This window comes from Coregonus lavaretus (genome assembly GCF_964263955.1).
Source record: "Coregonus lavaretus genome assembly, chromosome: 12".
In the NCBI taxonomy this organism is placed as follows: Eukaryota; Metazoa; Chordata; class Actinopteri; order Salmoniformes; family Salmonidae; genus Coregonus; species Coregonus lavaretus.
In genome coordinates, this window is record NC_139999.1 from 4,776,243 (window position 1) to 4,802,537 (window position 26,295).

Sequence of the window (26,295 nt, forward strand, 5' to 3'; positions counted from 1 at the left end):
GAGGATACCCAGCACTAGTCAGTCAGCAACATAGTGTGTGCTGGGCTGAGACTGACACAAACAGGCTACACAGTACACACTATGTTTTCGTCCCAAAAAGCACCCTATTCCATCTCTAGTGCACTACTTTTGATCAGAGCTCTGGTCAAAAGCGCACTATGTAGGAAACAGGGTGCCATTTGGGATGTACCCACTGTGTGAGGAGGGTTCATCATGTTTTAGATGACTTCACTCATAGAACTCATTATTAATAGAGAATGATTGTGTTTGTGTGTGTGTGTGTGTGTGTGTGTGTGTTTGTCTGTGTGTGTGTGTCTGTGTGTGTGTCATTACCGATAGATAATGAAACGCTGCATCTCTGTGTTGATGGAATTAGTTTTTGTGTATGCATATTTTACCAAAGCAGTCTCTCTCCATGTAGTAGTGGAGTAGTAGCTGTGGAGTAGTAGCAGTGGAGTAGTAGGAATGGAGTAGTAGTAGTGGAGGAACAGTAGTGGAGTAGGAGTAGTGTAGTAGTAGTAGTGGAGTAGTAGTAGTGGAGTAGTAGTAGTGGAGTAGTAGTAGAGGAGTATGAGTAATGTAGTAGTAGTAGAGGAGTAGTAGTAGTGGAGTAGTAGTAGTGGAGTAGTAGTAGTGTAGTAGTAGTGGAGTAGTAGTAGTGGAGTAGTAGTAGTGGAGTAGGAGTAGTGTAGTAGTAGTAGTAGTGGAGTAGTAGTAGTGGAGTAGTAGTAGAGTAGTAGTAGTAGTGGAGTAGTAGAGTGGAGTAGTAGAAGTGGAGTAGTAGTAGTAGAGTAGTAGTGGAGCAGTGGATATCATCCAGCCCTACTCCTAGAGGATATAATCCAGCCCTAGTCCTACAGGATATCACCCTGCCCTAGTAGTAGTAGTAGAGTAGCAGTGGAATAGTAGTGGAGTAGTAGCAGTGGAGTAGTAACAGTGGAGTAATAGTAGTGGTGTTGCAGTAGTTGAGAGGTAGTAGTGGAGTAGTAGCAGTGTAATAGTAGAAGTTGAGTAGAAGTAGTGGAGTAGTAGTAGTTGATTAGTATCAGTGTAGTAGTAACAGAGGAATAGTAGTAGTGGAGTAGTAGTAGTGGTGTAGTAGTAGTGGAGTAGTAGTGGAGTAGTAGCAGTGGAGTAGTAGTGGAGTAGTAGCAGTGGAGTAGAAGTGGATTTGTTGCAGTAGTGGAGTAGTAGCAGTGGAGTAGTAGTGGAGTAGTAGCAGAAGTGGAGTAGTAGCAGTGGAGTAGTAGTAGTGGAGTAGTAGCAGTGGAGTATCAGTAGTGGAGTAGTAGTAGTAGTGGAGTAGTAGTGGAGTAGTAGCAGTAGTGGAGTAGTAGCAGTGGAGTAGTAGCAGTGGAGTAGTAGGAATGGAGTAGTAGTAGTGGAGAAGTAGTAGTGGAGGAACAGTAGTGGAGTAGGAGTAGTGTAGTAGTAGTAGTGGAGTAGTAGCAGTGGAGTAGAAGTGGATTTGTTGCAGTAGTGGAGTAATAGCAGTGGAGTAGTAGTGGAGTAGTAGCAGTAGTGGAGTAGTAGCAGTGGAGTAATAGTAGTGGAGTAGTAGCAGTAGTGGAGTAGTAGCAGTGGAGTAGAAGTGGATTTGTAGCAGTAGTGGAGTAGTAGCAGTGGAGTAGTAGTAGTAGTGGAGTAGTAGCAGTGGAGTATCAGTAGTGGAGTAGTAGTAGTGGAGTAGTAGTTGAGTAGTAGCAGTAGTGGAGTAGTAGCAGTGGAGTAGTAGTAGTAGTGGAGTAGTAGTGGAGTAGTAGCAGTAGTGGAGTAGTAGCAGTGGAGTAGTAGTAGTAGTGGAGTAGTAGTGGAGTAGTAGCAGTAGTGGAGTAGTAGTGGAGTAGTAGTAGTGGAGTATCAGTAGTGGAGTAGTATCAGTGGAGTATCAGTTGTGGAGTAGTAGAGTAGTAGCAGTGGAGTAGTAGTAGTGTAGTAGTATTTGAGTAGTAGTAGTGGAGTAGTAGTAGTGGAGTATCAGTAGTGCAGTAGTATCAGTGGAGTATCAGTTGTGGAGTAGTAGAGTAGTAGCAGTGGAGTAGTAGTAGTGGGGTAGTAGTAGTGGGGTAGTAGTAGTAGTAGTGGAGTAGCAGTAGTGGAGTAGCAGTAGTGGAGGAACAGTAGTGGAATAGTAGGAGTAATGGAGTAGGAGTAGTGGAGTAGTAGTAGTGGAGTAGGAGTTGTGGAGTTGTAGTAGTGGAGGAGCAAAAGTAGAGGAGCAGTAGTGGAGGATCAGTAGTGGAGTAGTACGAGTAGTGGAGTAGGAGTAGTGGAGTAGTAGTAGTGGAGTAGGAGTAGTTTAGTAGTAGTAGTGGACGAGCAGTAGTGGAGTAGTAGTAGTGGAGTAGGAGTAGTTTAGTAGTAGTAGTGGAGTAGCAGTAGTGGATTAGTAACAGTGGAGTAATAGTAGTGGAGTAGCAGTAGTTGAGTGGTAGTAGTGGAGTAGTAGCAGTGGAGTAGTAGTGGAGTAGTAGCAGTGGAGTAGAAGTGGATTTGTTGCAGTAGTGGAGTAGTAGCAGTGGAGTAGTAGTGGAGTAGTAGCATTAGTGGAGTAGTAGCAGTGGAGTAGCAGTAGTGGATTAGTAACAGTGGAGTAATAGTAGTGGAGTAGCAGTAGTTGAGTGGTAGTAGTGGAGTAGTAGCAGTGGAGTAGTAGTGGAGTAGTAGCAGTGGAGTAGAAGTGGATTTGTTGCAGTAGTGGAGTAGTAGCAGTGGAGTAGTAGTGGAGTAGTAGCAGTAGTTGAGTAGTAGCAGTGGAGTAGTAGTAGTGTAGTAGTAGTAGTGGAGTAGTAGTAGTGTAGTAGTAATTGAGTAGTAGCAGTGTAGTAGTAGTAGTGTAGTAGTAGTAGTAGTAGTAGTGGAGTAGTAGTAGTGGAGTATCAGTAGTGGAGTAGTATCAGTGGAGTATCAGTTGTGGAGTAGTAGAGTAGTAGCAGTGGAGTAGTAGTGGAGTAGTAGTAGTAGTAGTGGATTAGTAGTAGTGGAGTAGTAGTATTGGAGTAGCAGTAGTGGAGTAGCAGTAGTGGAGGAACAGTAGTGGAATAGTAGGAGTAGTGGAGTAGGAGTAGTGGAGTAGTAGTAGTGGAGTAGGAGTTGTGGAGTTTTAGTAGTGGAGGAGCAAAAGTAGAGGAGCAGTAGTGGAGGATCAGTAGTGGTGTAGTATGAGTAGTGGAGTAGGAGTAGTGGAGTAGTAGTAGTGGAGTAGGAGTAGTTGAGTAGTTGTAGTGGAGGAGCAGTAGAGGAGGAGCAGTAGTAGAGTAGTAGTAGTGGAGTAGCAGTAGTGGAGGAGCAGTAGTGGAGGAGCAGTGGAGTAGTAGTAGTGGAGTAGTAGTCGTGGAGTAGCAGTAGTGGAGTAGTAGCAGTGGAGTAGTAGTCGTGGAGTAGCAGTAGTGGAGGAACAGTAGTGGAGGAACAATAGTGGAATAGTAGGAGTAGTGGAGTAGGAGTAGTGGAGTAGTAGTAGTGGAGTAGGAGTTGTGGAGTTTTAGAAGTGGAGGAGCAAAAGTAGAGGAGCAGTAGTGGAGGATCAGTAGTGGAGTAGTAGGAGTAGTCGAGTAGGAGTAGTGGAGTAGTAGTAGTGGAGTAGGAGTAGTTGAGTAGTTTTAGTGGAGGAGCAGTAGAGGAGGAGCAGTAGCAGAGTAGTAGTAGTGGAGTAGCAGTAGTGGAGGAGCAGTAGTGGAGGAGCAGTGGAGTAGCAGTAGTGGAGTAGTAGCAGTGGAGTAGTAGCAGTGGAGTAGTAGCAGTGGATTAGTAACAGTGGAGTAGTAGTAGTGGAGTAGCAGTAGTTGATTATTATCAGTGGAGTAGAGGTAGAGTAATAGTAGTAGTGGTGTAGTAGTAGTAGTGTAGTAGAAGTGTAGTATTAGCAGTAGTAGTGGAGTAATAGTGGAGTAGTAGCAGTGTAGTAGTAGTGGAGTAGTAGCAGTGTAGTAGTAGTGGAGTAGTAGTAGTGGAGTAGTAGTAGTGGAGTAGTAGCAGTGGATTAGTAACAGTGGAGTAGTAGTAGTGGAGTAGCAGTAGTGGAGTAGTAGTAGTGGACTAGTAGTAGTGGAGAGTAGTAGTTGAGTAGTAGTCGTGGAGTAGCAGTAGTGGAGGAGCAGTAGTGGAGGAACAGTAGTGGAATAGTAGGAGTAGTGGTGTAGGAGTAGTGGAGTAGTAGTAGTGGAGTAGGAGTTGTGGAGTTGTAGTAGTGGAGGAGCAAAAGTAGAGGAGCAGAAGTGGAGGATCAGTAGTGGAGTAGTACGAGTAGTGGAGTAGGAGTATTGGAGTAGTAGTAGTGGACGAGCAGTGGTGGAGTAGCAACAGTGGAGTAATAGTAGTTGAGTAGCAGTAGTTGAGTGGTAGTAGTGGAGTAGTAGCAGTGGAGTAGTAGTGGAGTAGTAGCAGTGAAGTAGAAGTGGATGTGTTGCAGTAGTGGAGTAGTAGCAGTAGTGGAGTAGTAGCAGTGGAGTAGTAGTAGTGTAGTAGAAGTGGATTTGTTGCAGTAGTGGAGTAGTAGTAGTGTAGTAGTAATTGAGTAGTAGCAGTGTAGTAATAGTAGTGTAGTAGTAGTAGTAGTAGTAGTAGTAGTGGAGTAGTAGTAGTGGAGTAGTAGTAGTGGAGTAGTAGCAGTGTAGTGGTAGTAGTGTAGTGGTAGTAGTAGTAGTGGAGGGACAGTAGTGGAGTAACAGTAGTGGAATAGTAGTAGTAGTGGAGTTGGAGTAGTGGAGTAGTAGTAGTGGAGTAGGAGTTGTGGAGTTTTAGTAGTGGAGGAGCAAAAGTAGAGGAGCAGTAGTGGAGGATCAGTAGCGGAGTAGTACGATTAGTGGAGTAGGAGTAGTGGAGTAGTAGTAGTGGAGTAGGAGTAGTTGAGTAGTTGTAGTGGAGGAGCAGTAGAGGAGGAGCAGTAGTAGAGTAGTAGTAGTGGAGTAGCAGTAGTGGAGGAGCAGTAGTGGAGGAGCAGTGGAGTAGTAGTAGTGGAGTAGTAGCAGTGGAGTAGTAGCAGTGGATTAGTAACAGTGGAGTAGTAGTAGTGGAGTAGTAGTGGAGTAGTAGCAGTAGTGGAGTAGTAGTAGTGGAGTAGTAGCAGTGGAGTAGTATAAGTTGAGTAGAAGTAGTGGAGTAGTAGTAGTTGATTAGTATCAGCGGAGTAGTAGCAGAGTAATAGTAGTAGTGGTGTAGTAGTAGTGTAGTAGAAGTGTAGTATTAGCAGTAGTAGTGGAGTAGTAGCAGTAGTGGAGTAGTAGCAGTGTAGTAGTAGTGGAGTAGTAGCAGTGTAGTAGTAGTGGAGTAGTAGCAGTAGTGGAGTAGTAGTAGTGTAGTTGTAGTGGAGTAGTAGCAGTGTAGTAGTAGTGGAGTAGTAGCAGTAGTGGAGTAGTAGCAGTGAAGTAGTAGTGGAGTAGTAGTAGTGTAGTAGTAGTGGAGTAGTAGCAGTAGTGGAGTGGTAGCTGTGGAGTATCAGTAGTATAGTAGTAGTGGAGTAGTAGTAGTGGAGTAGGAGTAGTGGAGTAGTAGTAGTGGAGTAGTAGTAGGGGAGTAGGAGTAATGTAGTAGTAGTAGTGGAGTAGTAGTAGTGGAGTAGTAGTAGTGGAGTAGTAGTAGTGGAGTAGCAGTAGTGGAGTAGTAGTAGTGGAGTAATAGTAGGGGAGTAGTAGTAGGGGAGTAGTAGTAGTGGAGTAGTAGTAGTGGAGTAATAGTAGTGGAGTAGTAGTAGGGGAGTAGTAGTAGTAGTAGTGGAGTAGCAGTAGTGGAGTAGTAGCAATGGAGTAGCAGTGGATTTTTTTTTGTTCAGTATATTAGTGGCTTAATGGATATAATAGTGTAATAGTATTGGAGTAGCCAGCAGTGCTCAACAACGTTGTTCTCGGAGTATCCAGAGCTGTGCGTCCCAAATGGCACCCTATTCCCTATATAGTTTGACCATAGGCCTATGGGAGAGTCTAAGAGAGAGTATCATCTCTTACAGAGAGAGGGAAAGGGAGTTTAGTTGGTTATTTAAATACTGTACTTAAATACTGAGAAGCGGTTAATGCCTTTATGGATGTTCCGTAAAGAGAGGGGAATCACGGTTGAGCTTGTCCTCAGCTCTCAGCTCTCCTCTGAGTTAGGGACATGATCTACAGTGCCTTCAGAACGTATTCACACCCCTTGACTTTTTCCACATTTTGTTTTGTTACAGCCTGAATTTAAAATGGATTAAATAGATGTTTTTCTCTGCACACAATACCCCATAATGTCAAAGCAGAATTATGTTTTTAGAAATGTTTACAAATGAATAAAAAATGAAAAGCTGAAATGTCTTGAATCAATAAGTATTCAACCCCTTTGTGATGGCAAGCCTAAATAAGTTCAGGAGTAAAAATGTGCTTAAGAAGTCAAATAATACGTTTCATGGACAATAATACTGTGCAATAATAGTGTTTAACATGACTTTTTTTATGACTACCTCATCTTTGGTCCCTCAGTTGGGCATTGAACTTCATACACAGATTCAACTACAAAGACCAGGGAGGTTTTCCAATGCCTCGCATTGAATATCCCTTTGAGCATGGTGAAGTTATTAATCGCACTTTGGATGGTGTATCAATACACCCAGTCACTACAAAGATACAGGCGTCCTTCCTAACTCAGTTGCTGGAGAGAAAGGAAACCGCTCAGGGATTTCACCATGAGGTCAATGGTGACTTTAAAACAGTTACAGAGTTTAATGGCTGTGATAGGAGAAAACTGAGGATGGATCAACAACATTGTAGTTACTTCACAATACTAACCTAAATGACAGTGAAAAGAAGGAAGCCTGTACAGAATAAAAATATTCCAAAACATGCATCATGTTTGCAATAAGGCACTAAAGTAAAACTGCAGAAAATGTGGCAAAGAAATTATATTTTTGTCCTGAATACAACGTGTTATGTTTGGGGCAAATCCAATACAACACATCACTGAGTACCACTCTTCATATTTTCAAGCATGGTGGTGGCTGCATCATGTTATGGGTATGCTTGTCATCGACAACGACTAGGGAGTTTTTTAGGATAAAAATAAACAGAATAGACCTAAGCACAGGCAAAATCCTAGAGGAAAACCTGGTTCAGTCTGCTTACCACCAGACACTGGAAGACAAATTCACCTTTCAGCAGGACAATAACCTAAAACACAAATATACACTGGCGTTGCTTACCAAGACAACATTGAATATACCTGAGTGGCCTAGTTACAGTTTTAACTTCAATTGGCTTGAAAATCTATGGCAAGACTTGAAAATGACTGTCTAGCAATGATCAACAACCAACTTGACAGAGCTTGAAGAATTTTTAAAAAGATTAATGTACAAATGTTGTACAATCCAGGTTTGCAAAGCTCTTAGAGACTTACTCAGAAAGGTGATTCTAACATGTATTGACTCAGGGGTGTGAATACTTATGTAAATTACATATTTCTGTATCTCATTTTCAATAAATGTGCAAAAAAATCTAAAAAACATGTTTTCATTTGATCATTTTGGGATATTGTGTGTAGATGGGTGAGAATAAAATATATTTAATCCATTTTGAATTCAGGCTGTAACACAACAAAATGTGGAATAAGTCAAGGGGAATGAATGCTTTCTGAAGGCACAGTAATGTAAGTCTATCCGGGAGGCAGCACAGCATCAGGACAGGGACAGACAGGAGTGGTAGCGATGCAGAGAGAGAGACACATTAGAGCTGCTTTGTCAAGCCGGCAGGCGTACGGCACAGTGTGGTGTGGCTTGGTGCTCCCTGCCTGTCTCAGGCATCAGAGCACTGCAGGTGGGGGGGTGCAGAGTGTGAAAGAGGTGCTCGGAGGGGTGAAGAGTCAAGAGGATGCAGGGTGGGGTTAGAGGTGTGCCCCTTTTAACAGGTCCCCCTACCCTAAGCTTTTTTTAAAATCACACCATTGGAACACTGCAGGTGAGGAGTGGTTGAAAAGGGGGGCTCAGGGGGGGGCCTCAGAGGGGTGCAGCAGGGGTGCAGGGAGGGTATCTACCTGTTATCCTCCACCATTAGATCACTGCAGGTACGGAGCATAAAGCGCAGAGGGATATAGTTAGAGGAGTGCAGGAAGGGTATCTCCCTAACACGTTCCCTACAGGAGATGCTTTAATCACACCATTAGAGAACTGCAGGTATAGGTCATAGGGAGCGGGATAGGTGCAGAGAGACACACAGAGGAGTGCATGTACCTACCTGTCTCAGAGCCTTAACTCTGTCCTCGGCCTAAGCGTCACCCTCCCGGTGGTGATTTAATCACCTCATTAGAGTGCTGTAGGTGTGGGGTGCAGGACCGGGGCTCAGAGGTGTTTCTCAGGGGGTCAGGTCGGGACATATGCTCCCTGCCCTGGGACCACACCTGCTGGGAGGAAGATTAGTATATTGTACTGAGCTGGTCTTCCTCCCAGCAGGTGTGCTTCCAGGGCAGAGTGAACTTGTCTCGCCCTGTGGTTCCGACGAGCAGATCAGTAGCTACCGGCCTTTCGATTCCTCCACCAGTACAGACAGTAGAGAGATTCTGAGCCTGCATTTACTATGAGTCTCAGAGAAGGAGGGATGATCTAGGATCAGGTCATAATGAATACGATGATATGGATGAAGAGGACCCGATCCTAGATCAGCACTCCTTCTCTGAGACCCTGTGAATACAGGGCCCAGATGTCTATTACTGTATGTATCTATATGCCTTAATGAAAAGTAAATGTGACTGCTGAGGCGGATAAGTACTCCCGAGTGGTGCAGTGGTCTAAGGCACTGCATCGCAGTGCTAGCTGTGCCACTAGAGATCCTGGTTCGAATCCAGGCTCTGTCGTAGCCGGCCGTGACCGGGAGACCCATGGGGCGGCGCACAATTCGTCCAGGGTAGGGGGGGGAATGGCCGGCAGGGATGTAGCTCAGTTGGTAGAGCATGGTGTTTGCAACGCCGGGGTTGTGGGTTCGATTCACATGGGGAGCCAGTATGGAAAAAAAATATAAATAATAATGTATACACTAACTGTAAGTCTCTCTGGATAAGAGTGTCTGCTAAAAATGTAAATAAGAATGATACAAAGCTATTTATGAAGGGTCCCTGTGGGGTTCTTGAGATAATGTATAGACAATGTGCCTGGTACAGTTTGTAATGAATACTCGGACAGAGTGGTAAGATCCAATCGCAGAATTGCGATGTTTTATTAAAGTACAGACAAGGGAATTGCTTAATCGTGGTCGGGCGAGCTGTGGTCAAAACCGGGTAAGGCAGAGACAGGCAGAGGTACCAAGGGAGCGGGCGTAGTCGAGGGCACGGACACAGGATCAGAGTACGGTAATCACTGGGATAGACAAGCAGAGGATTAAGCAATTCGGGGAGTCAAAAAACGAAGCACAGGTCTGATACACTGGTAATCAAAAACAAACTCACTCTCTCTCTCTCTCTCTCTCTCTCTCTCTCTCTCTCTCTCTCTCTCTCTCTCTCTCTCTCTCTCTCTCTCTCTCTCTCTCTCTCTCTCTCTCTCTCTCTCTCTCTCTCTCTCTCTCTCTCTCTCTCTCTCTCTCTCTCTCTCTCTCTCTCTCTCTCTCTCTCTCTCTCTCTCTCTCTCTCTCTCTGAACAAAACGCTTAGCAAGTCACAAAGGAACAATACCTCGCGCCGACTGAGCTTCTGAGCACACCTTAAATCCTACACTAATTACTGACAGGTGTGCTCAGAACTCAGGTGAACCAGATCGAGTCTGATGACTCCCCCTCTCTGTAGATCGGGGGAGTGTCAGACTCTGTCTAGACCCAGCCAACCCCCGATCCCTTATACAGTTTTATTCCAGCACAAACTGATGTACTAACTCTCCTCGACATATTCCCAACTGTTGTGAATAGAGCTATAGCAAAGAACAAAATGCTTTCTCTAAAATGTTTGTAGTTAAAATGTATGTAGTTAAAATGTATGTAGTTAAAATGTATGTAGTTAAAATGTTTGTAGTTAAAATGTATGTACTTAAAATGTTTGTAGTTAAAATATTTCTAGTTAAAATGTTTGTAGTTAAAATGTTTGTAGTTAAAATGTTGTAGTTAAAATGTATGTAGTTAAAATGTATGTAAAGTGTTTGTAGTTAAAATGTTGTAGTTAAAATGTTGTAGTTAAAATGTATGTAAAGTGTTTGTAGTTAAAATTCATGTAGTTAAAATGTATGTAGTTAAAATGTTTGTAGTTAAACGTATGTACTTAAAATGTTTGTAGTTAAAATATTTGTAGTTAAAATGTTTGTAGTTAAAATGTATGAAGTTAAAATGTATGTAAAGTGTTTGTAGTTAAAATGTATGTAGTCAAAATGTATGTAGTTAAAATAATTGTTAAATGTATGTAGTTCTGTCCTTGTGGTGTTCTTGTCTATTAATGTTCTGTATTATGTCATGTTTCTTGTTTTGTGTGGACCCCAGGAAGACTAGCTGCTGCTTTAGCACTAGCTAATGGGGATCCCAATACAATACTGAATACTAACATCCAAGACTAACCTCTCTTTGACAAACCTGCTATAGCACTCACACAATCTTCAGACAGAGTCCCTACGCACACACACACACACACACACACGCACGCACGCACGCACGCACGCACGCACGCACGCACGCACGCACGCACGCACGCACGCACGCACACACACACACACACACACACACACACACACACACACACACACACACGCACGCACACACACACACACACGCACGCACGCACGCACGCACACACACATACACACACACACACACACACACTTCAGACAGAGTCCCCATGCAAACACACACACACACTCTTCAGACAGAGTCCCTAGCAAAAACACACACACACACTCTTCAGATTGAGTCCCCCTGCACCGTGAGTAGGGCTGAGTGAGTGTCGCACGCAATGCACATTTCATTATGGTCATAGTGAGTGTCAAATCGCCAGAGAGTATACAGCAGGGATCATCAACTACAGGGTCAGTTCTGTATACAGCAGGGATCATCAACTACAGGGTCAGTTCTGTACACAGCAGGGATCATCAACTACAGGGTCAGTTCTGTATACAGCAGGGATCATCAACTACATTCAGCCGCGGGACAATTTTTTCTTGCGCGGATGGTCGGAGGGCCGGAACATAAGAAAAAAAATATGTATACTGCAAATCGACCGCAAGAAGGCTAAATAGATATAATATTTGACTAAAACATTTAAAACCTTGATTACATTTGGGGACATTGCCCTGCGTAGGGGGTGCCGTCTTTTGGATGGGACGTTAAAACGGGTGTTCTGACTCTCTGTGGTCGTTCAAAATCCCATTGGCACTTATTGTAAGAGTAGGGGTGTTCTTCCTGGTGTCATGGCTAAACTCCCAACCTGGCCTCATTCCATCATGGCCGCCTAATCATCCCCTTCATTCCTAATGGTCATATATCACTCCTCACCTCTCCACCTGATAGCTGATGTGTGGTAAGAGTTCTGGCACCAATGAGGTGGGTGCTACACATTGATGGTGGATGAGGTGAGTTTACCCCTACTATGTAAAGCGCTTTGAGTACCTCAGTTGGTAGAAAAGTGCTGTATAAATCCAATGAATTATTATTAATTATTATTATTTGTATACGATCACATATGTTTCTCTATTATGAGTGGGAATACTTGGGAACAGATTTCCGCAATCAAAAATAAATTGGAGCTGATTTCCTGGTGTTTTTACAGTATTTTATGTCCAAAGCTCAGTAAACTTGGGGGGGGGGGGTCAAATAAAACCACCGGCGGGCCACATTCGGCCCGCGGGCCGCCAGTTGGGGAACACTGGTATACAGCAAAGTGTTGTCACAGCACAAGTGTTGCTTTAATGTTTTTTTTAAATGTAGATGTTGTGTAGGAAATAGGGGGGTTGTAGTTGGTTCCACGTAGTTAGACCAACGTATTTTCAGGGGTTGGGGAAAGCATAAAGTTATTTTCTCAGTATTAGTGCGTGGTGTTTTCTATTACTGGATAGGCAACTTATTCTATTGCCAAGTTTCTTATAAACGCACCTACGTTTTAGCAGACGCTCTTATCCAGAGCGACTTACAGTTAGTGAGTGCATACATTTTTTTCATACTGCCCCCACCCCCGTGGGAATCGAACCCACAGTCCTGGTGTTGCAAGCGCCATGCTCTACCAACTGAGCTACAGGAGGCTTCTTATTGCATGAGTATACTGACTGTGATCTCAGTATTCCACTGTTCATACAGTATATTGCAGTACAGTATTATGATATGGGGGTAGTTTAGTGTTAGTATATTGATCATTAACAGTACAGTGTTATGATATGGGGGTAGTTTAGTGTTAGTATATTGATCATTAACAGCACAGTGTTATGATATGCGGGGGTAGTTTAGTGTTAGTATATTGATCATTAACAGCACAGTGTTATGATATGGGGGTAGTTTAGTGTTAGTATATTGATCATTAACAGCACAGTGTTATGATATGGGGGTAGTTTAGTGTTAGTATATTGATCATTAACAGCACAGTGTTATGATATGGGGGTAGTTTAGTGTTAGTATATTGATCATTAACAGCACAGTGTTAAGTTTCTTGGACACATGTACATTTGTGATTTCTCACAAAATGCACACCTTAAATCAGGTTACAGACCAGGTAACCAGTACTAAGACCCCCTAGACATAATGAGTCAGGTTACAGACCATGCAGATAGGACTAAGACCCCTAGACATAATGAGTCAGGTTACAGACCATGTAACTAGTACTAAGACCCCTAGACATAATGAGTCAGGTTACAGACCATGTAACTAGTACTAAGACCCCCTAGACATAATGAGTCAGGTTACAGACCATGTAACCAGGACTAGGACCCCCTAGACATAATGAGTCAGGTTACAGACCATGTAACCAGGACTAAGACCCCTAGACATAATGAGTCAGGTTACAGACCATGTAACTAGTACTAAGACCCCCTAGACATAATGAGTCAGGTTACAGACCATGTAACCAGGACTAAGACCCCTAGACATAATGAGTCAGGTTACAGACCATGTAACCAGGACTAAGACCCCTAGACATAACGAGTCAGGTTACAGACCATGTAACTAGTACTAAGACCCCCTAGACATAACGAGTCAGGTTACAGACCATGTAACCAGGACTAGGACCCCCTAGACATAACGAGTCAGGTTACAGACCATGTAACTAGTACTAAGACCCCTAGACATAACGAGTCAGGTTACAGACCATGTAACCAGGACTAAGACCCCCTAGACATAATGAGTCAGGTTACAGACCATGTAACTAGTACTAAGACCCCTAGACATAACGAGTCAGGTTACAGACCATGTAACCAGGACTAAGACCCCCTAGACATAATGAGTCAGGTTACAGACCATGTAACCAGGACTAGGACCCCTAGACATAACGAGTCAGGTTACAGACCATGTAACCAGGACTAGGACCCCTAGACATAACGAGTGCAGCAAAATCAGTAGGCTAGTCATTTTTTTCCTAACAATAGTAGCATGTTTTGTCGGAGAGATGGTCTATGTAATATTCTCAAAAGCGGCCAATTCAGATTTAGGAAACATACACGTTTTTACAGTACAGCACAGTAGCATGTCCGTTCAGCCGTAGCGAGAGAGTCTCCTGACTCTGACTCAAACTGGCACCTCATACATACTGTATGTCCTAAATTATTAATTGGAAATGTCTGCGTCTGCAATTAAGTACGAGGTTTGCATGTGTGTGTGGGTCGCCTGTGATTTGGCATGCTTCCAGTCTATACGTTTTAATGCATGTCCTGTACAGATGATTCTGACCCCAGTGCTGTCAGTATCCGTTCTCTTATACAGGAGAATCACTCAACAGATTATGTACCACGACTATGATTATGTACCATGACTCAGGGGGGGACAGAGATTCACTAGTACAGGACCTTTAATGGCGCCGGAGGAGATTGGCTGCTGTTTTTACGGGATCCTAACCAATTGTGCTATTGTGTGTTCGGGTTATTTGTAACTTATTTTGTACATAATGTTTCTGCCACCGTCTCTTATGACTGAAAAGAGCTTCTGGATATCAGGACAACGATTACTCACCTCGTACTGGACGAAGATTTTTTTCTTTAACGAGTCGGACGCGAAGGATATTCTTCAGACACCCGACAAGGCCCAAATCCCTGTCATTCGCAGGAGAAAGAGACAGAGATATCGGGGACGTAGGTCGGGGTGCCTTGTAAGGATCCGACGGCGAGTGGGTAATCTGCCTCTACCATCAGTCCTATTATCCAATCGTACAATCATTGGATTACAAAATAGACAAGCTACAGTCACGAATATCCTACCATGGGACATTAAAAACTGTAATATCTTATGTTTCACAGGGTCGTGGCCGAACGACGACATGGAAAACATACAGCTGGCGGGATATACGCTACATCGGCAAGATAGAACAGCTGCCTCCGGTAAGACAAGGGGTGGTGGTCTGTGTTTATTTGTAAATAACAGCTGGTGCACGAAATCAAATATTAAGGAAATATTAAGGTTTTGCTCGCCTGAGGTAGAGTATCTCATGATGAGCTGTAGACCACACTGTTTAACTAGAGAGTTTTCATCTATATTTTCGTAACTGTCTATTTACCACCACAAACCGATGCTGGCACTAAGACCGCACTCAATTAGCTGTATAAGGCCATAAGCAAACAGGAAAACGCTCATCCAGAGGCGGCGCTCCTAGTGGCTGGGGACTTTAATGCAGGGAAACTTAAATCCGTTTTACCTAATTTCTACCAGCATGTTAAATGTGCAACCAGAGGAAAAAAACTCTAGACCACCTTTACTCCACACACAGACGCATACAAAGCTCTCCCTCGCCCTCCATTTGGCAAATCTGACCATAATTATATCCTCCTGATTCCTGCTTATAAGCAAAAACTAAAGCAGGAAGTACCAGTGACTCGCTCAATAAAGAAGCGGTCAGATGACGCAGATGCTAAGTTACAGGACTGTTTTGCTAGCACAGACTGGAATATGTTCTGGGATTCTTCCGATGGCATTGAGGAGTACACCACATCAGTCACCGGCTTCATAAATAAGTGCATTGATGACGTCGTCCCCACAGTGACAGTATGTACGTACCCCAACCGGAAGCCATGAATTGCAGGCAACATCCGCACTGAACTAAAGGGTAACGCTGCCGATTTCAAGGAGCGGGACTCTAACCCGGATGCTTATAAGAAAATTCCGCTATGCACTCCGACGAACCATCAAACAGGCAAAGAGTCAATACAGGACTAAGTTTGAATCGTCCAACACCGGCTCTGACGCTCGTTGGATGTGGCAGGGCCTGCAAACTATTACAGATTACAAAGGGAATCACAGCCACGAGCTACCCAGTGACACGAGTCTACCAGACGGGCTAAATTACTAATATGCTCGCTTCGAGGCAAGCAACACTGAAGCATGCATGAGACCATCAGCTGTTCTGGACGACTGTGATCATGCTCTCCGTAGCCGATGTGAGTAAGACCTTTAAACAGGTCATTATTCACAAGGCCGCAGGGCCAGACAGATTACCAGGATGTGTACTCCGAGCATGCGCTGACCAACTGGCAAGTGTCTTCACTGACATTTTCAACCTGTCCCTGACTGAGTCTAATACCAACATGTTTCAAGCAGACCACCATAGTCCCCGTGCCCAAGGACACTAAGATAACCTGCCTAAATGACTACCGACCCGTAGCACTGACATCTGTAGCCATGAAGTGCTTTGAAAGGCTGGTCATGGTTCACATCAACACCATTATCCCAGAAACCCTAGACCCACTCCAATATGCATACCGCCCCAACAGATCCACAGATGATGCAATCTCTATTGCACTCCACACTGCCCTTTCCCACCTGGACAAGAGGAACACCTACGTGAGAATGCTATTCATTGACTACAGCTCAGCGTTCAACACCATAGTGTCCTCAAAGCTCATCACTAAGCAAAGGATACTGGGACTGAACACTTCCCTCTGCAACTGGATCCTGAGCTTCCTGACGGGCTGCCCCCAGGTGGTAAGGGTAGGTAACAACACATCTGCCACGCTGATCCTCAACACGGGGGCCCCTCAGGGGTGCGTGCTCAGTCCCCTCCTGTACTGCCTGTTCACCCATGACTGCATGGCCAGGCACGACTCCCAACTCCATCATTAAGTTTGCCGATGAGACAACAGTGGTAGGCCTGATCACCATACAGCGATGAGACAGTCTATAGGGAGGAGGTCAGAGACCTGGCCGTGTGGTGCCAGGACAACAACCTCTCCCTCAACGTGATCAAGACAAAGGAGATGATTGTGGACTACAGGAAAAGGAGGACTGAGCACACCACCATTCTCATCGACGGGGCTGTAGTGGAGCAGGTTGAGAGCTTCAAGTTCCTTGGTGTCCACATCACCAACAAACTATCATCGTCCAAACACACCGAGACAGTCGTGAAGAGGGCACGACAAAGCTAATCAAATGGCTACCCGGACTATTTGCATTGTCCCCCCCGACCCCACCCCCTCTTTTGTGCTGCTGCCACTCTCTGTTATCTAAGTATAGTCACTTTAACTCTACCTACATGTACATATTACCTCAATTACCTTGACTAACCTGTGCCCCCGCACATTGACTCTGTACCGGTACCCCCTGTATATAGCCTCGCTACTGTTATTTTACTGTTGCTCTTTAATTATTTGTTATTTCTTTTTCTTTTATTTTATTTTTTACTTATCAATTTTTTTTACTTAACACTTATTTTTCTTAACTGCATTGTTGGTTAAGGGCTTGTAAGTAAGCATTTCACTGTAAGGTCTACACCTGTTGTATTCGGCGCATGTGACAAATACAATTTGATTTGTTTTGAGATACAGGAGAATCACTCAACAGATTATGAAGCACGACTCAGTGGGGACAGAGATTCACTAGTAGAATATCACACAAACGGTCTCTAGGAGTAGACAGTACAGTACTGTAAAAACGCTTATGTTTCCTTAGTCTGAATCAGCCCCTACACTCAGAAATAAAGGTTTAGATCCCCCCCCCCCCCCCCCTCCTCCCTCTCTGTGGATGACTTCGTCAACCATTTTGAAAAGAAGGTTGACGACATCCGATCCTCGTTTGTTAAGTCAAATGACACTGCTGGTCCTGCTCACACTGCCCTACCCTATGCTTTGACTTCTTTCTCCCCTCTCTCTCCAGATGAAATCTTGCGACTTGTGACGGCCGGCCGCCCAACAACCTGCCCGCTTGACCCTATCCCCTCCTCTCTTCTCCAGACCATTTCCGGAGACCTTCTCCCTTACCTCATCTCACTCATCAACTCATCCTTGACCGCTGGCTATGTCCCTTCCGTCTTCAAGAGAGCAAGAGTTGCACCCCTTCTCAAAAAACCTACACTCAATCCCTCCGATGTCAACAACTACAGACCAGTATCCCTTCTTTCTTTTCTCTCCAAAACTCTTGAGCGTGCCGTCTTTAGCCAACTCTCTTGCTATCTCTCTCAGAATGACCTTCTTGATACAAACCAGTCAGGTTTCAAGACTGGTCATTCAACTGAGACTGCTCTTCTCTGTGTCACGGAGGCTCTCCGCACTGCTAAAGCTAACTCTCTCTCCTCTGCTCTTGTCCTTCTAGACCTGTCTGCTGCCTTTGATACTGTGAACCATCAGATCCTCCTCTCCACCCTCTCTGAGTTGGGCATCTCCGGCGCGGCTCACTCCTGGATTGCGTCCTACCTGACAGGTCGCTCCTACCAAGTGGCGTGGCGAGAATCTGTCTCCGCACTGTGTCCCCCAGGGCTCAGTTCTAGGCCCTCTCCTATTCTCGCTATACACCAAGTCACTTGGCTCTGTCATATCCTCACATGGCCTCTCCTATCATTGCTATGCAGACAACACACAACTAATCTTCTCCTTTCCCCCTTCTGATTACCAGGTGGCGAATCGCATCTCTGCATGTCTGGCAGACATATCAGTGTGGATGACGGATCACCACCTCAAGCTGAACCTCGGCAAGACGGAGCTGCTCTTCCTCCCGGGGAAGGACTGCCCGTTCCATGATCTCGCCATCACGGTTGACAACTCCGTTGTGTCCTCCTCCCAGAGTGCAAAGAGCCTTGGTGTGACCCTGGACAACACCCTGTCATTCTCCGCTAACATCAAGGCGGTGACCCGATCCTGTAGGTTCATGCTCTACAACATTCGGAGAGTACGACCCTGCCTTACACAGGAAGCGGCACAGGTCCTAATCCAGGCACTTGTCATCTCCCGTCTGGATTACTGCAACTCGCTGTTCGCTGCTCTGGCACCCGCTCAGCCCAGTCAAAACTGTTCGCTGCTCTGGCACCCCAATGGTGGAACAAGCTCCCTCACGACGCCAGGACAGCGGAGTCACTCACCACCTTCCGGAGACACTTGAAACCCCACCTCTTTAAGGAATACCTGGGATAGGATAAAGTAATCATTCTACCCCCCCCTTACACCCCCCCCCCCCCCCAAAAAAAACAAAACAACAACAAACATATTGTAAAGTGGTTATCCCATTGGCTATAAGGTGAATGCACCAATTTGTAAGTCGCTCTGGATAAGAGCGTCTGCTAAATGACGTAAATGTAATGTAAATGTAATCTAAAAAAAAGTGGTCCAAACGCCTGTCACTGTAGAGGTACCCTATAAGGTACTTCCTTTGTACCTTTTAGTTATAGGTACATCATTGTACCCTTGCAGCTCGTACCTTTAAAGAGCCAGTAGGGTACCTTAGGGGACAAGATGGTACAAAACCATTCCTCTGGAAAAGGTACAAATGAGCCTTTTTAGGTTACCGTTTGTTCCATTTAAAGGGAACATTTTACCTCCAACAAGGTTTTTGGATGCCTTATTTGCATATTTCCCAGGGTGCCTTTCAAGTTAATTTTAGAGTTACCAGTACCACCCATGACTGTGTTTGCTAGTGACAGCGACATGGTTGTTTCATTCAAATGCTTTCAGTCCTGTAGCCTTCAAGTCAGTTCCTTCAAGTGAATATGTTATCCTTGAAATGCAACTCTTTATGACTGTACATTACATACATGTAGTAAGTAAAGTAGCCTTGCAAGAGCATCGACTCATAGGAGCAGATCTCCTGTTTCTGCAGCTTGATGTACAAGTACACCCCCTGGACAGGACGCTAGTCTATCTCCTGTTTCTGTAGTGAGGCAGCTTGATGTACCAGTACACTCCCTGGACAGGACGCTAGTCTATCTCCTGTTTCTGTAGTGAGACAGCTTGATGTACCAGTACACTCCCTGGACAGGACGCCAGTCTACCTCCTGTTTCTAGGGTGAGGCAGCTTGATGTACCAGTACACTCCCTGGACAGGACGCCAGTCTACCTCCTGTTTCTAGGGTGAGGCAGCTTGATGTACAGTACACTCCCTGGACAGGACGCTAGTCTATCTCCTGTTTCTGTAGTGAGACAGCTTGATGTACCAGTACACTCCCTGGACAGGACGCCAGTCTACCTCCTGTTTCTAGGGTGAGGCAGCTTGATGTACCAGTACACTCCCTGGACAGGACGCCAGTCTACCTCCTGTTTCTAGGGTGAGGCAGCTTGATGTACAGTACACTCCCTGGACAGGACTCTAGTCTATCTCCTGTTACTGTAGTGAGGCAGCTTGATGTACAGTACACCCCCTGGACAGGACGCTAGTCTACTGCAGGGCCTTAACCCCAATCTAATCTCCTTAATGCTGAGTGCCAAGCAGAGACGCATCGGCTCCCATTTTTACAGTCTTTGGTATGACTCGGCCGGGGATCGAACTCCCAACCTCAGGGTGAACACTCTAACCACAAGGCCACTGATACACATTTGGATATTTAAGCAATAAGGCCCGAGGGGGTGTGGTATATGGCCGATATACCACGGCTAAGGGCTGTTCTTAAGCACGACGCCACACGGAGTGCCTGGATACAGCCCTTAGCCGTGGTATATTGGCCATATACCACAAACCCCAGAGGTGCCTTACTGCTATTATAAACTGGTTACCAACGTAATTAGAGCAGTACAAGCAAATGTTTTGTCATACCCATGGTATACGGTCTGATATACCACGGCTTTCAGCCAATCAGCATTCAGGGCTCGAACCACCCAGTTTATAAATACATACTGTATATACATTACACAAGCTCCAGCGCAGTAGGACCTTAGCCAGAATAATGGATAACAACAGCTACTCACATGACTTTAACCACTTTTTTATTTATTTTTATTTTTATTTAACCTTTATTTAACCAGGTAAGCCAGTTGAGAACAAGTTCTCATTTACAACTGCGACCTGGCCAAGATAAAACAAAGCAGTGCGATAAAAACAACAACAACACAGAGTTACATATGGGGTAAACAAAACATACAGTCAAAAATACAACAGAAAATATATATACAGTGTGTGCAAATGTAGCAAGTTATGGAGGTATGGCAATAAATAGGCCATAGTGCAAAATAATTGCAATTAGTATTAACACTGGAATGATAGATGTGCAAGAGATGATGTGCAAATAGAGATACTGGGGCGCAAATGAGCAAAATAAATAACAATATGGGGATGAGGTAGCTGGGTGGGCTAATTTCAGATGGGCTGTGTACAGGTGCAGTGATCGGTAAGGTGCTCTGACAACTGACGCTTAAAGTTAGTGAGGGAGATAAGAGTCTCCAGCTTCAGAGATTTTTGCAGTTCGTTCCAGTCATTGGCAGCAGAGAACTGGAAGGAATGGCGGCCAAAGGAGGTTTCATAGATTTTTCCTGACACAACAAAATATCACAGTGCTAAAGGAATGTGTAGTTTAATAATATCTTGTTGCTTGGCTCAACGATGATTGGCATCCAGCCAAGTGAACACGGAAAACCACAATTGTCTGTGTGTGTGTGTGTGTGTGTGTGTGTGTGTGTGTGTGTGTATACTACTGGTGATATAGCTAATGTCCACTCTAATACAGCTCCTAGATACAGGGTTGTCTCAAATGGCACCCTGTTCCCTAAAATGTGTACTACTTTTGACCAGAGCCCTATGCTCTGTATAGGGAATAGGGTGCCATATGGGATGCGGGCACACTTCACAGCCTAATGGAGAGGCCTCTCCTTCAACCAGGCTAGCTGGGACCTGAAATGGTTGGAGTGAAAGCCTCCTTTTCTGTTCAGACTGCAGACTGGTTACTGCAGACTGGTGGCGTACTGCAGACTGGTGGCGTACTGCAGACTGGTGGCGTACTGCAGACTGGTGACGTACTGCAGACTGGTGACGTACTGCAGACTGGTTACTGCAGACTGGTGACGTACTGCAGACTGGTGGCGTACTGCAGACTGGTGGCGTACTGCAGACTGGTTACTGCAGACTGGTTACTGCAGACTGGTGGCGTACTGCAGACTGGTTACTGCAGACTGGTGACGTACTGCAGACTGGTGGCGTACTGCAGACTGGTGGCGTACTGCAGACTGGTGGCGTACTGCAGACTGGTTACTGCAGACTGGTGACGTACTGCAGACAGGTTACTGCAGACTGGTGGCGTACTGCAGACTGGTGAAGTACTGCAGACAGGTTACTGCAGACTGGTGGCGTACTGCAGACTGGTGACGTACTGCAGACTGGTTACTGCAGACTGGTGGCGTACTGCAGACTGGTGACGTACTGCAGACTGGTTACTGCAGACTGGTGGCGTACTGCAGACTGGTGACGTACTGCAGACTGGTGGCGTACTGCAGACTGGTGGTGTACTGCAGACTGGTGGCGTACTGCAGACTGGTTACTGCAGACTGGTGGCGTACTGCAGACTGGTGACGTACTGCAGACTGGTTACTGCAGACTGGTGGCGTACTGCAGACTGGTTACTGCAGACTGGTGGCGTACTGCAGACTGGTGACGTACTGCAGACTGGTGGCGTACTGCAGACTGGTGGCGTACTGCAGACTGGTGACGTACTGCAGACTGGTTACTGCAGACTGGTGACGTACTGCAGACTGGTTACTGCAGACTGGTGGCGTACTGCAGACTGGTGACGTACTGCAGACTGGTGGCGTACTGCAGACTGGTGACGTACTGCAGACTGGTTACTGCAGACTGGTGGCGTACTGCAGACTGGTGACGTACTGCAGACTGGTTACTGCAGACTGGTGGCGTACTGCAGACTGGTGACGTACTGCAGACTGGTGGCGTACTGCAGACTGGTGGCGTACTGCAGACTGGTTACTGCAGACTGGTGGCGTACTGCAGACTGGTGGCGTACTGCAGACTGGTGGCGTACTGCAGACTGGTTACTGCAGACTGGTGGCGTACTGCAGACTGGTGACGTACTGCAGACTGGTGGCGTACTGCAGACTGGTGGTGTCCCTAATCCCATAGACACTCTAATTAGCGTGATAAAAAAATCCTTATCAACATCCGTCTGTTTAAGCTAGAGATATCAAATCAAATTGTATTTGTCACATGCACTGAATACAACAGGTGTAGACCTTACAGTGAAATGCTTACTTACAAGCCCTTAACCAAAAATGCAGTTTTAAGAAAAAATTAGTGTAAAGTAAAAAATAGATAAGTAAAAAAATAAATGATTAAAGAGCAGCAGTAAAATAAAATAACAGTAGGGAGGCTATATACAGGGGTACCGGTACAGAGTCAATGTGCGGGTGCACCGGTTAGTCGAGGTAATTCAGGTAATATGTACATGTGGGAAGAGTTAAAGTGACAATGCATAGATAATAAACAGAGTGACAGCAGTGTAAAAGAGGGGTGGGGGACAATGCAAATAGTCTAGGTAGCCATTTGATTAGCTGTTCAGGAGTCTTATGGCTTGGGGGTAGAAGCTGTTAAGAAGCCTTTTGGACCTAGACTTAGCGCTTCGGTACCGCTTGCCGTGCGGTAGCAGAGAGAACAGTCTATGACTAGGGTGGCTGGAGTCTTTGACCATTTTTAGGGCCTTCCTCTGACACCGCCTGGTATAGAGGTCCTGGATGGCAGAAAGCTTGGCCCCAGTGATGTACTGGGCCGTATGCACTACTCTCTGTAGTGCCTTGCAGTCGGAGGCCGAGCAGTTGCCATACCAGGCGGTGATGCAACCAGTCAGGATGCTCTCGATGGTGCAGCTGTAGAATTTTTTGAGGATCTGAGGACCCATGCCAATTTTTTTCAGTCTCCTGAGGGGGTATAGGCTTTGTCGTGCCCTCTTCACGACTGTCTTGGTGTGTTTGGACCATGATAGTTTGTTGGTGATGTGGACACCAAGGAACTTAAAGCTCTCAACCTGCTCCACTACAGCCCTATCGATGAGAATGGGGGTGTGCTCGGTCCTCCTTTTCCTGTAGTCCACAATCATCTCCTTTGTCTTGGTCACGTTGAGGGAGAGGTTGTTATCCTGGCACCACACGGCCAGGTCTCTGACCTCCTCCCTATAGGCTGTCTCTTCGTTGACGGTGATCAGGCCTACCACTGTTGTGTCGTCGGCAAACTTAATGATTGTGTTGGAGTCGTGCCTGGCCATGCAGTCATGGGTGAACAGGGAGTACAGGAGGCGACTGAGCACGCACCCTTGAGGGGCCCCCGTGTTGAGGATCAGCGTGGCAGATGTGTTGTTACCTACCCTTACCACCTGGGGGCGGCCCGTCAGGAAGTCCAGGATCCAGTTGCAGAGCGAGGTGTTTAGTCCCAGGATCCTTAGCTCAGTGATGAGCTTTGAGGGCACTATGGTGTTGAACGCTGAGCTCTAGTCAATGAATAGCATTCTCACGTAGGTGTTCCTTTTGTCCAGATGGGAAAGGGCAGTGTGGAGTGCAATAGAGATTGCATCTCGGTATGCATATTGGAGTGGGTCTAGGGTTTCTGGGATAATGGTGTTGCAACCTTCCACCACATCTGCAGAGCTACAGCAGTGTTATGTAGCACTATATTGGATCCCTCCTATATGGTATCCTTCCGCGTGGCAGGATACATTCCGAGTAAGGATTTTCAGATTAGTCCCGTGTACCGGGTAGAAGTGCGGCTGACCCCCTTAAATAGCGCCCCCCACCACTACTTCCACCTGTTATTTTTCTCGGCTCATCCCAGAGAGGATTGGCTAGGTAAGCGCTCTATGTTGGAGTGTATAAGCGCAGAAGTACTGTATATTCAATAGCTTGGAGTAGCTAGCTAGCCTCTCCATCAGGGTGCTCTGCTGTCCCCCCACTCGTTTTGGCTTGTGCCATCTCGTTTGGTTTTTGCCCTTGTTTTAATTACTTGTGACAGTGTACGAACCTGGGCGATACTCGCTTTGGTCGACCAGTATTGCGGCGGTGAGGGTTTGTCCTAATTGTCTGTCCACCGGGAACCCTCACGGTTTTTAGCCTTTGGGCTCGGGCACCGTGCCTACCCCGGAAAGATTGGATACTGTGTATGTTTCGTTCCAGCGGACTTACAGTTCTGCCCTGAGAGTACGCTAGGTGTCGTGAGGTGCACCACGCTTTCATCTCTCACAGGGTGCAGCCATCTTGCCTAGACCCTTGTGTGTTCCACGGTAAACGAGCTATGCAAAAGTGGCTAGCTTAACGAGAGGTGTCCATCGCAGGACTAAGCACAAAGGTATAAACAGAATTCCCCTTAAGTCCTCTTAACCTGAACCCACACGTATAAAGCAAGAAATAAGCTATGAACGTGTGTGAGTTAGAACGCCCTGCCCCCTTCATGATTAGACACTTCACACTCCTTCAGATAGTTTATGAGACAAAGGCTGATATTGTAGGTCCCATTCTATACTATCATACAGTATGATCTTTCCAAAGAGGGGAAACTACCATATCCAATATGGTGTTTAGCATTGGGGAAATGCAAGGTGTCCCTGCCCACACCAACCTCAACCGTTTCGGTGTTAGAGTGCCAACAGCTACTCCCCCTGCTGACGGCGGCTTCACTGTTGATTCTATTGGGTATTCTCCATCAGGCCACGCCAGCGATGGTTCAACTCCCGCGGCCGGCACCCAAAACAACACAGACAACGTCAACTGTTGGTAATGAGTGCATGTTTGAGGACCCAATCAAAGTGGCTATCTCGCTCCTTCCTGTTAAAGGGCGTGAGCCTGATCAGAGTCCACCACAGAGAGAGCTGGTGTGCGCTGATGCCTCTGGGTTTTTTCTCCAGAGGCATGGCGGCCAGTGGCCGCTGGAGCCCCCCATGGAGTGGTCAACACATCAGTGTACTGGAGTAGTGGGCGGTTCGCCTAGCACTCAAACAGTTCCAGCCGTTACCTGGTAGGACAGCATGTCCTGGTCACTCCAACAGTTGGTTCCACCAACCTCCTGTGACAAAAAAAAAAAAGAAAAAAAAGAAAAGGCCTGTTTAAATGTTAAGAAATATTGTCCGTTTGTCACATCCCTAGTTCAGCCTCCTGTTGTCCCTCCTCTCGGTGACCCCATGGCAGCTGCCACTGAGGTCTGACCTGCTCTCTCAGGCTCTGGGGAGACTGTGGCATCAGGACCTCCAACTTTGGGCTTGGCCTTTGAGAGGCGTCAGTGGCCCAGTCTAGGCCTTCAGGACAATGCGGTGAACACGTTGCATTTAAAGCGATGGGGCATAGTCTGCACCTGGTGTGAGAGTCATATGTGCAAATGGTTTTACAGTTTCCAGTCACTGCTCGAAGCTATTCGTTTGCTACGGTGAGATAGTTCTGGGCCAGCGCGTATCAATACAAACCTACAGTGGGTTACGTATGTAACCACGGTTATGTTAGCTATTGGATCACTCCAATCCTCTTTGTCGGTGATCTACGGCTCCTTGAAAAAGGACATGAGGTGAAGCAGTGCAGCGACAGCTATTTAAAGGGGGTCAGCCGCAGCTTCAGTAATACCCAGTACACGGAAGTCATCTGAAAATCCTTACTCGGAATGTATGAAGGATACCATATTGGAGTGATTCAATAGCTTAACCTTCGTTTGTCAGACCAGGAGACATCCTGAAAATCGGTCTTCTCACGAAAAACGTCTGTATCATCCGAACGGTTTGGGCTACAAACTAATATGACCACCGAAAGCTGAGACACGAACACGGCCAGTTTTGCTCTACGACGGCCAAAAGCCTCGCAAGACTTCCCACAAACGGGTTGAATCAATGTTGTTTCAACGTAATTTGTCAACATATTGTGATGTGGAAAATACATTTCATTTGCAAAAAGTCATCAACTGTTGTTTTGAGGGTGACATTTCAACCATAGGATTATGTCATGGTGTTACGTTCCCCAGTTTCTGTGTTGTGGGTTGTGTATTTTCATGTGTGTATTTCAGGAAATGGGTTCCTGAAATTCCCCAACAAGCAG